We start from the raw sequence: 12,502 nt of genomic DNA, 5'->3' as shown, positions 1-12,502 counted from the left end.
AGGTACGTGTTGTTGATACCTTACCGTGGACACTTTATGGCATTAGGACTGTAAATTTCTAACCAAATAAGCCCCCTTTATAAAAGCCAATCCATTTCTGGTGTTTTGCATAATAAGAGCATCAACAAACCAGAACAGAACCCAGCAGTTCCCTCTCCCCTGCCCTTCTTAACTGCCCCTGAAAAGTGGAATGTTCTCCATCAACATCCTTTAACTGGGCCAACAGGTTTTACTTTGAATTATGACCTTTAGCCAAATGCAATTCTCCATCATCCTAGTGACTTGCCCCAGGAAGTCTGTCTTTCTCCCCCTGGCTGACCATTTCATACCTTCTTGTCTCGTCAAATCTCCCACTTCCTGCTGCCCTACCCTTGCCTCGGACTGCATTGAGGAAACAGAACAGCAGATAACTGCTTTGTTTGCCCCTCCTCAAATAAGCAGACCCACTTGCGTCTGCTCCTGCCTTTTCCGGCTCCCTTCCTGTCACACCATTGTATCACTTTGCACTTGCTGTTTTTCCTTCCTTCCTGACTTACACACAGCTGGCTTCTTCCTTAGAGAAAGTTCTGTGTCACCTCCCCCAAGAGGCCTTCCCTGATTAGCCTACCACGGTTTCTTTTAGTTTCTTTTGCAGCGCTACTTCAGCTCCTTCATAAAACCCATCTCATATTGGAATTACTTTGTGTGGAGAGTTGATTTGGGGGCTAGCAAGGAAACTGGGTCCCTCCCCATCCTGACATGTAGACCTCACAGCACCTTTTGCCTCTGGAGCAGAAGAGAACAGGCTTTTGAGCCTCAAAGCCTGAGGACTTGAGGGGTTCAGGACCTGGAGAACATAGGAGTCAGGGCTAAGCTTCTCTACCTTCCAAAATAAAATTCTCCAAACTTGGAGGGAGGGAGGAGGCTCACAGGGGAAGCTGGGGGGAAGTTAAGGTTGTGGGTTCCTGAGAAAGAGAGGCTGTTTGACTTGCACCTCCTCAGGCTGAGCCCAGGTGGCCACAGGAAGGACCTCAGGGAGGTGTGAAGTCAGCAAGCATCTTGTGCACCAACTCTGAGCGACTGGTCATGCCTGCCCCCAAGTGTTGAGAAAGGTTTTAAGCTCTGTGAGAAAAAAAATGTGGTGCTTGATTAGCAATGCCTGCACTGGTCTGGGATTGGTAGGAGGGGTAAGAGTATCAAGTATTTCCATCCTGGGTGGAGACTGTCTCTACAGCACCCTGGAGTGGCATTAGGAATCCAGGGTTTGAAACCAGGTCCATCTGGCATGAGATCCTTGCAGTTTCCACTGTCTTGCTGCCTTCCAGGTGTCCTTTGTGGTAGTCCCTTCCTTTTGTCCTAGATAGTTCAATGCTTCATTTACTTTTTTTCCTTCATTTTTAAAAAAAGTAATTGCTAATTTAAAAAGCTGAATTCAATAAGTACCAGCAAACTCCATGAATTTCACTAAAGCTTTTTTATGGAAATAAACACTTCAGCATAACAAGTACCCCAGTCTCTTTAACTCTTTCTCCGTAACTTTATCCCAAATTCCCTCTTGGGATCAGATGTTTCCCTGTTATTTCTCACCTCATTCCAGCTTGGGGTGGGGCCGGCCCCAGCCCTGTGCCCACACACCTGAGTTCCAAGGCCTATTTAGGGACCTTTTGACTCTTTGTACTTGCTCCAGTCACTCCTATTTTTCTTGCTCCCTCCGGAGCTCCCTTTCCCAGGCTGAGCTCTGATGTCCACATTCTGAAAGGCCCAGCTGGACTCAAAAACAGCAAATGACCAGGCCCCCTTAGGAGAGGCCAGCCAGCCTGGGCATGGTACTTTTTGCCTGTGCCAGTTTGTATGTCTATGTCCCTCAGAAAAAGCCATATTCTTTAATGCATTCTTGTGGGGGGCAGACATACTAGTGTGGATTGGGTTGGAACCTATTGGTTCAGTGTCCAGGGAGATGTGACCCACCCAACTGTGGGTGATAACTCTGACTGGATAATTTCCATGGAGGTGTGGCCCCGCCCATTCAGTGTGGGCCTTGTTTAGTTTACTGGAGCACTATATAAGCTCAGACAGAAGGAGCTCATAGTGAGCTGCAGCTGAGACAGACATTTTGAAGATGGCCGTTGGAAGCTGATGCAGACATTTTGGAGAACGCCATTTTGAAACGCAACCTGGGAGCAAGCATACGCCAGCCATGTGCCTTCCCAGCTAACAGAGGTTTTCCAGATGCCAATGGCCTTTCTCCAGTGAAGGTACCCTTTGTTGATGGACACTTTATGGCCTTAAGACTGCAACTGTGTAACCGAATAAACCCCCTTTTTTATAAAAGCCAGTCCATTTCTGGTGTTTGCATTGGCAAACTAGAACACTGCCCCACTGGGAGCTCCTTATGGAGAGGCAGGTCAGGCCCAGCCCTAATCCACCACCTGCCCCCTGGCTGCCTCCTCCTCTCCTTTTTCCACCAGGCTCCTGGCTCTTACCTGGGGCCCCTCCTTTGAAGAGGTGCTGCTCGCCCCTGCTCCCCATACTCATCTCCTCTCACCTCTCCAGTGTCTCCTTTCTCCAAAGAAAGTAATCCCAATCCTATAAAAGACAGAACTGCCTTTTTCCTTTAAAGTTTTTTTTCCCTTCATTGAAAAATCAGTGGAAGTTCACTGCAGAAAATTTGGGAAATACTCAAAAGAAAAATTAAAAATTAGAATCCCTGTCGTCTTCCCAGCCCTGGGATTTTGCTGCATTTCCTTCCAGTCCATCGGAGGTCTATGTTTTTTGGATAATTTTGTATCCTGTCTCTTTCTTCTTTCTCCCTTAAAATTGTATTATTGCATCCAGAAAAGTAGATGGATTAGTGGATGGATAGAGTGATGGAAAGATGGATAAACAAGTAGGGAGAATATTCGCTGTAGCATCTAGGAGGAGGGTATATGGGGTTCACTGTAAACTTCTTTCAGATTTTCCATATGTTTGAAATTTTTCAAAAGCAAGTACTGAGAGACAATTGTATTGTGAACACACACATACCTGGCGGGTGCACACCCAATAGAAATGAGTGCTGATGTTCACCAAAAGACATGTGTGACACGGTGCCAAGCATCACTATTCATAATAGCTCCAGATCGGAAACAGCCCGTGTCCATCATCGGTGGAAAGGATAAATGGATTGTGGTACAACCACACAATTGACTGCACTACAGCCACGAAGAAGAACCAACCCCAATGGACGTGACGTGAGGAAGCTCACAGATACAACGTGGAGTGAGAGAAGTCAGACAGGAGGAGTACGCTCTGTAGGATTCCATTTATAGGAAGTTCTAGAACAGGCAAAACCAATCTTTGGGGTTAGAAGTCAGGATAATGGTGTCCTTTTGGGGAGAATTGTTTGGAGGAAGCACTCGGGAGACTTCTGGGGGCTGGACGTGTTCCGAATGTTGAGTTGGGTAGTGTTTACACAGCTGAATATCACTGCAAGTCACAGAGCTGCATTTTAAGATTTGAGGACTATAAAGTATGCAAATTTTACTTGTGCTGGTTTGGATATATTATGTCCTCCAAAACGCCATTATCTTTAATGCAGTCTTGTGTGGGCAGGAAACATATTGGTGTTGACTATGTTGGAGACTTTTGATGGATGTTTCTGTGGAGATGTGATCACTCAACTGTGGGCGAGATCTTTCATTGGATAGTTTCCATGGAGGTGTGGCCTTGCCCATTCAGCATGGGCCTTAATTAGTTTACTGGAGCACTATATAAGCTCAGACAGAAGGAGCGAACTTGCTACAGCCAAGAGGGACAATTAGAAGAATGCACAGGAGCTGAGAGAGGAACTGCAGCTTACAGAGACATTTTGGAGACTGCCTTTGAAACCAGACTTTTGCTCCGGAGAAGCTAAGAGAGGACAAACACCCCAAGGGCAACTGAGAGTAACATTTTGGAGAGAAGCTGAAGCCTAGAGAGGAATGTCCTGGGAGAAAGCCAGATGCCAGATCAGATGCCAATCACATGCCTTCCCAGCTAACAGAGGATTTCCGGACACCATTGGCCATCCTCCAGTGAAAGTACCCTATTGCTTATGTGTTACCTTGGACACTTTATGGCCTTAAGACTAACTATGTAACCAAGTAACCCCCCTTTTATAAAAGCCAATCCGTTTCTGGTGTTTTGCATTGCGGCAGCATTAGCAAACTAGAACAATACTTCAACTGAAAAATTTGCCATGAACATTTAAAATGGCCACACCTTTTTCCATCTGTGAATGTGACTTCACTCTCATCTGTCCTCACATCTCCCCCTAGCATTGTTGGTAGAGCCACAGCCCAGGCCCTCCAGACTGCACAGGGCAGCCCCAGAGTGGCCACCAAAACACACCGACTCAGATGAACTTAGGAAGCAAAAGAATCGCCTGGATTCCTGCTGGGAATGCCAAGAACCTGTTTTGGAAAGCAGGCAGGTAGCTGGCTCCATGGCCTGGGTCTCTCTAGGAACAGGCTGGTCAGGGGGCCGCAAACACCTCTAGGGACAGCCATCGTGGGGTGCCACAGTCACAGCCACTGGAAGAGAGCATGAGGTGTGTGTGTGTGGGGTCCCTGATTCTTTGTCGAGGACCCCATGGGCCTGAGCCTCAGAGGCTGGGGAAAGTGGAGCAAGGCTCCTGTCCCCAGTCCCACCAAGACATCCATAGTGGGGAACTCCACACTGCAGAGGGGGCATCAGATGTGGGGCAGCTAAAGCAAGCAACCAAGGGCCCTCCCCCAACAAATGGCATCACTGAATGATCCCAGCAGCTAGAGTTTGTGGAGCGCTCACTGGGTACCCCACCCTAAAGCTGAGCTTTCCATGTGGATTATCCTACAGAATGCTCTCCTTCACGCTCTAAGGGCAGTGTTCCGGTTTGCTGATGCTGCCATTATGCAAAATACCAGAAATGGACTGGCTTTTATAAAGGGGGGTTATTTGGTTACAAAGTTATCATCCGAAGGCCATCAAAGTGCGTAAACAAAGGGTACCTTCACTGAAGAAGGCCAATGGCATCCAGAAAACTTCTGTTATCTGGAAGGCACATGGCTGGGGTCTCCTCCCGGATTCTGGTTTCACAGTGGTTTTCTCCCAGGACGTTTCTCTCTAGGCATCTGGGGGTGTTCTCCTCCAGGCAAACTCTGGACTAGCAAAAGTCTGCTTTCAATGGTCATCTCCAAAATGTCTCTCTGGCTGCAGCACTGAGCTCCTTCTGTCTGAGCTCTTTTGTAGGACTCCAGTGATTAAATCAAGACCCACGCTGAATGGGCGGGGCCAAACCTCCATGGAAATTATCCAATCAAAGGTATTACCCACACCAGGATGGGTCACATCTCCATGGAAACAACTTAATACAGATCCAACCTAATTGACATTAACATGTCTGTCCCCACAAGATTGCATTAAACAACATGGCGTTTTGGGGGACATAATGCATCAAAACCGGCACAGGCAGCTATTGTCGGCAGTCTCCATTTTGCAGGCAAGGAGGCAGGCACAGAAAAGTTTGGTGATTTTCCCAGGACCACACGGGTGGTGAATGTCATGCTCCTTGGCCGTAGGGGCACCAATGTGCCAGGGCCCTTTGCAGACCTTGTCTCCCACTCTCTGGCTGCCCCAGGTTTTGGGGGCTGGAAGCTTGAGAATGATATTTCCCAGAATGCCCTGCAGCAGGGCTCCTGGTTAAATCCTGTCCATGGTGGGCTTTGGTGTGAGATTTGGAAGGCTAAAGGGAGGCCACGGTAGCTGACAGAAGTGGGCTAGGTCAGACATGACCCTGCCAGTGACTTCTGGGGGTCTTCCTGTGACTCACCCCTTCAGTGCTGCAGGGTCCTGCAATTCTTGAGCTTCCTGATTTCTCAACATTTGACCTTCACTCCCTCAACTCTTCCAGTTTTTTTTTTAATTGCTGTTCAACCTTTAATTCCCTGAATTCAATCCCTTTCTGCTCAAAGTCCTGATTTCAGACCTGAACCTTGCCTGATGCAGAACCTGGTACGGAAGGTATTAGAGTAGTTGAGGACACTGGTTGTAGAACAGCTGAGGAAGGAGCAGGGGAGTGGGCAATAGCCCCCTGTTCCTGTTTGCTAATGCTGCCTTTTCACGAAACACCAGAAACAGATTGGCTTTTATAAAGGAGATTTATTTGCTTACAAAGTTACATTCTTAAGGCCATAAAGTGTCCCAGGTAAGTCATCAACAATCGGGTACCTTCACTGGAGGATGGCCAATGGCATCCAGAAAACCTCTGTTAGCTGGGAAGGCACATGGCTGGCATCTGCTCCAAGTTCTGGTTTCAAAATGGCTTTCTCCCAAGACAGTTCCCTCTAGGCTGCAGCTCCTCAAAAATGTCACTCTTAGTTGTTCTTGGGGTGTTTGTCCTCTGTTAGCTTCTCTGGAACAAAAGTCTGGTTTCAAAGGCCATCTTCAAAATGCCTCTCTAAGCTGAAGCTCTTCTCTCAGCTCCTATGCATTCTTCAAGTGTCCCTCTTGGCTGTAGCAAGCTTGCTCCTTCTGTCTGAGCTTATATGTGCTCTAGTAAACTAATCAAGGCCCATGCTGAATGGGCAGGGCCACATCTCCTTGGAAATTATCTAATCAGAGTTATCACCCACAGTTGGGTGGGTCGCATCTCCATGGAAATACTCAAAGAATTACAATCTGGAGGCGAGGCAAGATGGCGGAGTGGTGAGGTGTAGGTTTTAGTTACTCCTCCAGGGCAGTAGGTAGAAATCCAGGAACTGCGTGGACTGGACACTGCAGAGTAATTTGACTTTGGGCATACTTCATACAACACTCACGAACACGTGGAACAGCGTGGGAGGAAGGGCTGTTGGTTTTGGGAACAAGGAGGGAGAACTGCAGTTGTGACTCTGATTGAAAACTCAGACTGCTGATCAAAACTCCAAACATAGATAGACTGAGACCAGACACCAGAGAATCCAGGAGCAGTCAGCCCAGCAGAGAGGAGATAGGGCTAGAAAAAAACAGCAAAAAAACAAAAACAAAAACAAAAACCCAAAAATAAATACAGAGACTTTTTGGAGTTCTGGTGAACATAAAATGGAGAAGGGCAGGGCTCAAACAGAATCAGGCTCATATGCAAATCCAGAGGGCGAGGTCCCTTGTCTGAAGAGCCGGTTTCTCTGCTTTCTTGATTGTTCCTTAATGGCCCTAATCTCCTCATCTCAGCATTTCAATAGCCCATTAGATCTACCAGGAGGGCCCTTCTTTTTCTTTTCTTTTTTTTCCATCTCTTTCTCTTTTTCTAAAACAATTGCTCTAAGAAGCCCATTGCAGAAAGCCTCAAAGACTTGCAATTTGGGCCCAGGCAAGAGCAGAGCTAAGATAGCTCTGAGAGACAAAGCAATAAGTCTAGTGGCTGAGAAAATTCACTAAATACCCCAACTTCCCAATAAAAGGGGGGCATCCTCTTACATCCATCTTCCCAGAGGGCTGGGAATATGCCTGCCCAGCACCTGTGCCACAGCCCAGAGCAACCCCAAACAACCCAGCGTGATGGGAAGTGTTTCCAACAACACATGCGCACACCACAATACTTGGCATGGCAATAGCCTTTCACGCACCCATAGCTAATAGTCCCAGAGCTGGGAAGGTGTAGCTGTGTGAAAAGGGGGACATTAACATACCCCATTCAACCATCCTTACAGCAGGCTGGGAACACCCCTACATGGCCCTTTGGCCCAGAACTTCCCTTGGAGGATGGCACTCACCTGTGATGTAGCACAACCTTCCCTCAGCAGAGGCCCTGAGAGGGCCAGCTTGGAAGAGGGACCCATGCACAAGTCCCAGGGACCATACACCAATACCAATGACTTGTGGGTCAGCGGTAGAGATAAACTGTGGCAAGATTGAACTAAAGGATTAGACTATTGCAACAGCCTTAAATCTCCAGGAACACCTGGGAGGTTTGATTATTAAAGCTGCTCTCCCTCCCTAACCACTCAGACACACACTCCACATTCAGGGTGGGCAGCACCAACTACACATGCAAACTTGGTGCACCAATCAGACCCCACAAGACTCACACCCCAACTCACCACAAAAACAAAGTTGGGGAAAACTGGCTTGAGGGGAATAGGTGGCTCACAGATGCCACCTGCTGGTTAGTTAAAGTGTACACTACCAAGCTGTAGATCTGACAAATGAGAGGTAAGTGTTTGAATCAGTCTACATATCCTAAAAGAACTCTATCAAGTTAAGCAAATGCCAAGAGGCCAAACACAACAGAAAATTTAAAGCATATGAAAAAACCAGAAGATATGGATAACCCAAACCCAAACACCCAAATCAAAAGATCAGAGGAGACACAGTACTTGGAGCAATTAATCAAAGAACCAAAGGCAAACAATGACAGCATGGCACAGGATATAAAGGACATGAATAAGTCCCTAAGAGCATAAAGAAGAAATTGCAGGAGTAAATAAAAAAATAGATGATCTTATGGAAATAAAAGAAACTATGGACCAAATTAAAGTTTCTGGGTACTCATAGTACAAGACTAGAGGACACTTAACAGCAAATCAATGACCTTGAGGAAAATGGAACAAAAATGAAAGAACAAAAGTAAGAATGGGAAAAAAAATCAAAAAACCCAAAATGGACCTCAGGGATATGATAGATAATATAAAATGTCCAAATATAAGACTCATTGGTGTCCCAGAAGGGGAAGAGAAGGGTAAAGGTCTAGGAAGAGTATTCAAAGAAATTGTTGGGGAAAACTTCTCAAATCTTCTAAACACTATGAATACACAAATCATAAATGCCCAGCAAACTCCAAATAGAATAAATCCAAATAAACCCACTCTGAGACATATTCTGATCAGACTGTCAAATACAGAAGAGAAGGAGCAAGTTCTGAAAGCAGCAAGAGAAAAGCAATTCACCATTTACAAAGGAAACAGCATAAGACTAAGTAGTGACTACTCAGCAGCCACCATGGAGGTGAGAAGGCAGTGGCATGACATATTTAAAATTCTGAGAGAGAAAAACTGCCAACCAAGAAATTTTTATCCAGCAAAGCTGTCCTTCAAATGTGAGGGAGAGCTTAAATTTTTCACAAACAAATGCTGAGAGAATTTGCTAACAAGAGACCTGCCCTACTGAAGATACTAAAGGGAGCCCTACTGACAGAGAAACAAAGAAAGGAGAGAGAGAGGTGGAGAAAGGTTCAGTACTAAAGAGATTCAGTATTGGTTCATTAAAGAACAATAAGAGAGAGAGGGAAAAAAAAGATCTGACAAACATAAACCAAAGGATAGGATGGCTGATTCAAGAAATGCCTTCACAGTAATAACATTGAATGTAAATGGGTTAAACTCCCCAATTAAAAGATATAGATTGGCAGAATGGATCAAAAAAAAGGATCATCAGTATGTTGCATACAAGAGACTCATCTTAGACACAGGGACACAAAGAAATTGAAAGTGAAAGGATGGAAAAAAATATTTCATGCAAGCTATAGCCAAAAGAAAGCAGGAGTAGCAATATTAATCTCAGATAAAATAGACTTTAAATGCAAGGATGTTATGAGAAACAAAGAAGGCCACTGCATACTAATGAAAGGGGCAATTCAACAAGAAGAAATAATAAGCATAAATGTTTATGCACCCAATCAAGGTGCCAAAAAATACATGAAACAAACACTGGCAAAACTAAAGGAAGCCATTCATGTGTCCACAATAATTGTGGGAGACTTCAACACATCACTGTCTCCCATCGATAGATCAACAAGACAGAAGACCAATAAGGAAATTGAAAACCTAAACAATCTGATAAATGAATTGGAATTAACAGACATATATAGAACATTACATCCCAAATCACCAGGATGCACATTCTTCTCTAGTGCTCACAGAAATTTCTCAAGAATAGATCATATGTTCGGACATAAAACAAGCCTCAATAAATTTTAAAAAAATGAAACTATTCAAAGCACATTCTCTGACCACAATGGAATACAATTAGAAGTTAATAACCACCAGAGACTTAGAAAATTCACAAATACCTGGAGGATAAACAACACACTCCTAAACAATCAGTGGGTTAAAGAAGAAATAGCAAAAGAAATTGCTAAATATATGAAATGAATGAAAATGAGAACACAACATAGCAAAACCTATGGAATGCAGCAAAAGCAGTACTGAGGGAGAAATTTATAGCATTTAATGCATACATTAAAATGGAAGAAAGAGCTAAAATCAAAGAACTAATGGAGCGACTGAAGAAGCTAGAAAATGAACAGCAAACCAATTCTAAACCAAGTAGAAGAAAAGAAATAACAAGGATTAAAGCAGAAATAAATGACATAGAGAACAAAAAAACAATGGAGAGAATGAATAAAACCAAAATTCGTTCTTTGAGAAGATCAACAAGGTTGACAAGTTCCTAGCTAGACTGACAAAATAAAAAAGAGAGAAGACCCATATAAACAAAATAATGAATGAGAAAGGTGACATTACTGTGGATCCTGAAGAAATTTAAAAAATTATAAGAGAATACTATGAACAACTGTATCCCAACAAGCTGGATAATACAGAGGAAATGGACAATTTTCTGGAAACATATGAACAACCTAGACTGACCAGAGAAGAAATAGAAGACCTCAACCAACCAATCACAAGCAAAGAGATCCAATCAGTCATCAAAAAGCTTCCCACAAATAAATGCCCAAGGCCAGATGGCTTCACAGGGGAATTCTACCAAACTTTCCAAAAAGAACTGACACCAATCTTATTTAAACTCTTTCAAAACATTGAAGAAAATGGAACACTACCTAACTCATTTTATGAAGCTAACATCAATCTAATACCAAAGCCAGGCAAAGATGTTACAAAAAAGGAAAACTACAGTCTAATCTCCCTAATGAATATAGATGCAAAAATTCTCAACAAATACTGCGGTCGCAGTTGATTCGTCTGAGGGGGGGGGGCGGCCGGTTGCTGAACCCTCGGCTATCGGCGTTGCTTGGAGGGTACCGGTGGCGGGGGCTCTTTCCCGGAGGCGAGGGCGAGGCGGGGGACTTGGCCAGGTCCCCGGCGGGAGGCGTGCAAGGTGTGGAGGGCGGCGAGAAGGGAAAGATAAGACACTCTTCCTCCAGTAAGGGTAGAACAAAAGGACTTTTATTCCGGGGTGAGCACAGGTTATATGGGCTGGCATAGAGGGCGGGGGTTGTTACAAGCCAATGCTGAGGGGATAAAGGCTAGGATTGGTTCTGAGAGGGTGCGGAGGTTAGGATTGGTTCTAAGAGGGCACGGAGGTTGTTCTAAAAGGTGCAGGAGTTGCTCTGGCAACGGTGTCTGGCAACAATGTATGCGCACTGGTGGTGATGGGAGTTGCATTGGCAACGGGGAGTGTACGGGCAAGATAAGGAAGTGGGGGAAAGGGCGGTTGGGGGAAGGGCGGTTTCCTCCAGCAAGCCTCCCCCACCGGTGGTATTTTGGGTGAGGAAATGGGGCCTGCCTTCGACCTCGCTCCCTTAGGTCCGGGGGGCTGTGGAGGACACTGACCGCCCGTACCCACTACCCTCCCTAGGGGTTGCGCAGGTCCCCTAGCCCAGACCTGGTAAGTCGAGGTATATGCTCAGTAACCCGCAATTCCCCTTTCTTTTCTAATTTAAAGGAAGAGGTTTACCGGAGAAGTCCGCTAAGGGTGAGGGAAGGGGGAGGTCGGGGAAGGGAAAAAGGGGTTGACGGTGGCTCAGCGAGGCTGGAGCTCAGTGTTGGTGTGGTGCTCGGGCGCTCGACAAGGGCTTTGCTGCAGCGGGCTGGGCGAAGGTGAGGGGTTTAAAGTTCAGGGGTTCAGAGAAGCTGGAACTCGAGGCGAGAGCGATGTTCAGGTGATTGGGAAGGGCCTCGCGGTCGGCGGGTTGACCGGTGGCGTTGAGGTCGCGGAGGGTTGGTTGTCATCTCGGAGTGGGGAGCGTCAGAGGTGGCGAGTCGCTGATACTGGATTTGCACGAACGAGGAAAAAATGGCATCCGTTTGTTTCCTTACAAGCTGGACAATTCTGTGGATGAGGCAGGGTCCTAAGGTGAGAGCTAGAATAATCATTAGTAGAGGGCCGAGGAGAGGGAGGAGGTATGGGAGGAGGGGGGTAAAGATGTGGGACCAATAGCTGGTGGCTTTACGGTCTTTTTTGCGTTGTTCCAGTCCCTCTCGGACCCTTTTCAGGCTGTCCTCGGCGAGACCTGTGGAATTGGCATATACACAGCACTCTTCTCCTAGGGCGGCGCAGAGGCCTCCTTCTTTGAGGAGAAGAAGGTCGAGACCTCGGCGGTTTTGGAGTACGACCTCAGAGAGGGAATTGACAGAATCTTTTAGATGGTAAATAGCGTTTTGTAGGTGACGAATGTCCTCGTCAACAGCCGCCCTGAGGTGAGTTAGGGCGGAGCCTTGACTGGCTAGTGCAGCGATTCCAGTGCCAGCGCCGGCAAGACCTAGGAGGGAGGCAATTGTGAGGGCGGTGATGGGCTCTCGCTTTTGCAGAA

This window comes from Choloepus didactylus, chromosome 6 (genome assembly GCF_015220235.1).
Source record: "Choloepus didactylus isolate mChoDid1 chromosome 6, mChoDid1.pri, whole genome shotgun sequence".
NCBI classification, from domain to species: Eukaryota; Metazoa; Chordata; class Mammalia; order Pilosa; family Megalonychidae; genus Choloepus; species Choloepus didactylus.
The sequence above is the reverse complement of the archived record's forward strand: the minus strand, read 5'-3'. Positions refer to the sequence as shown.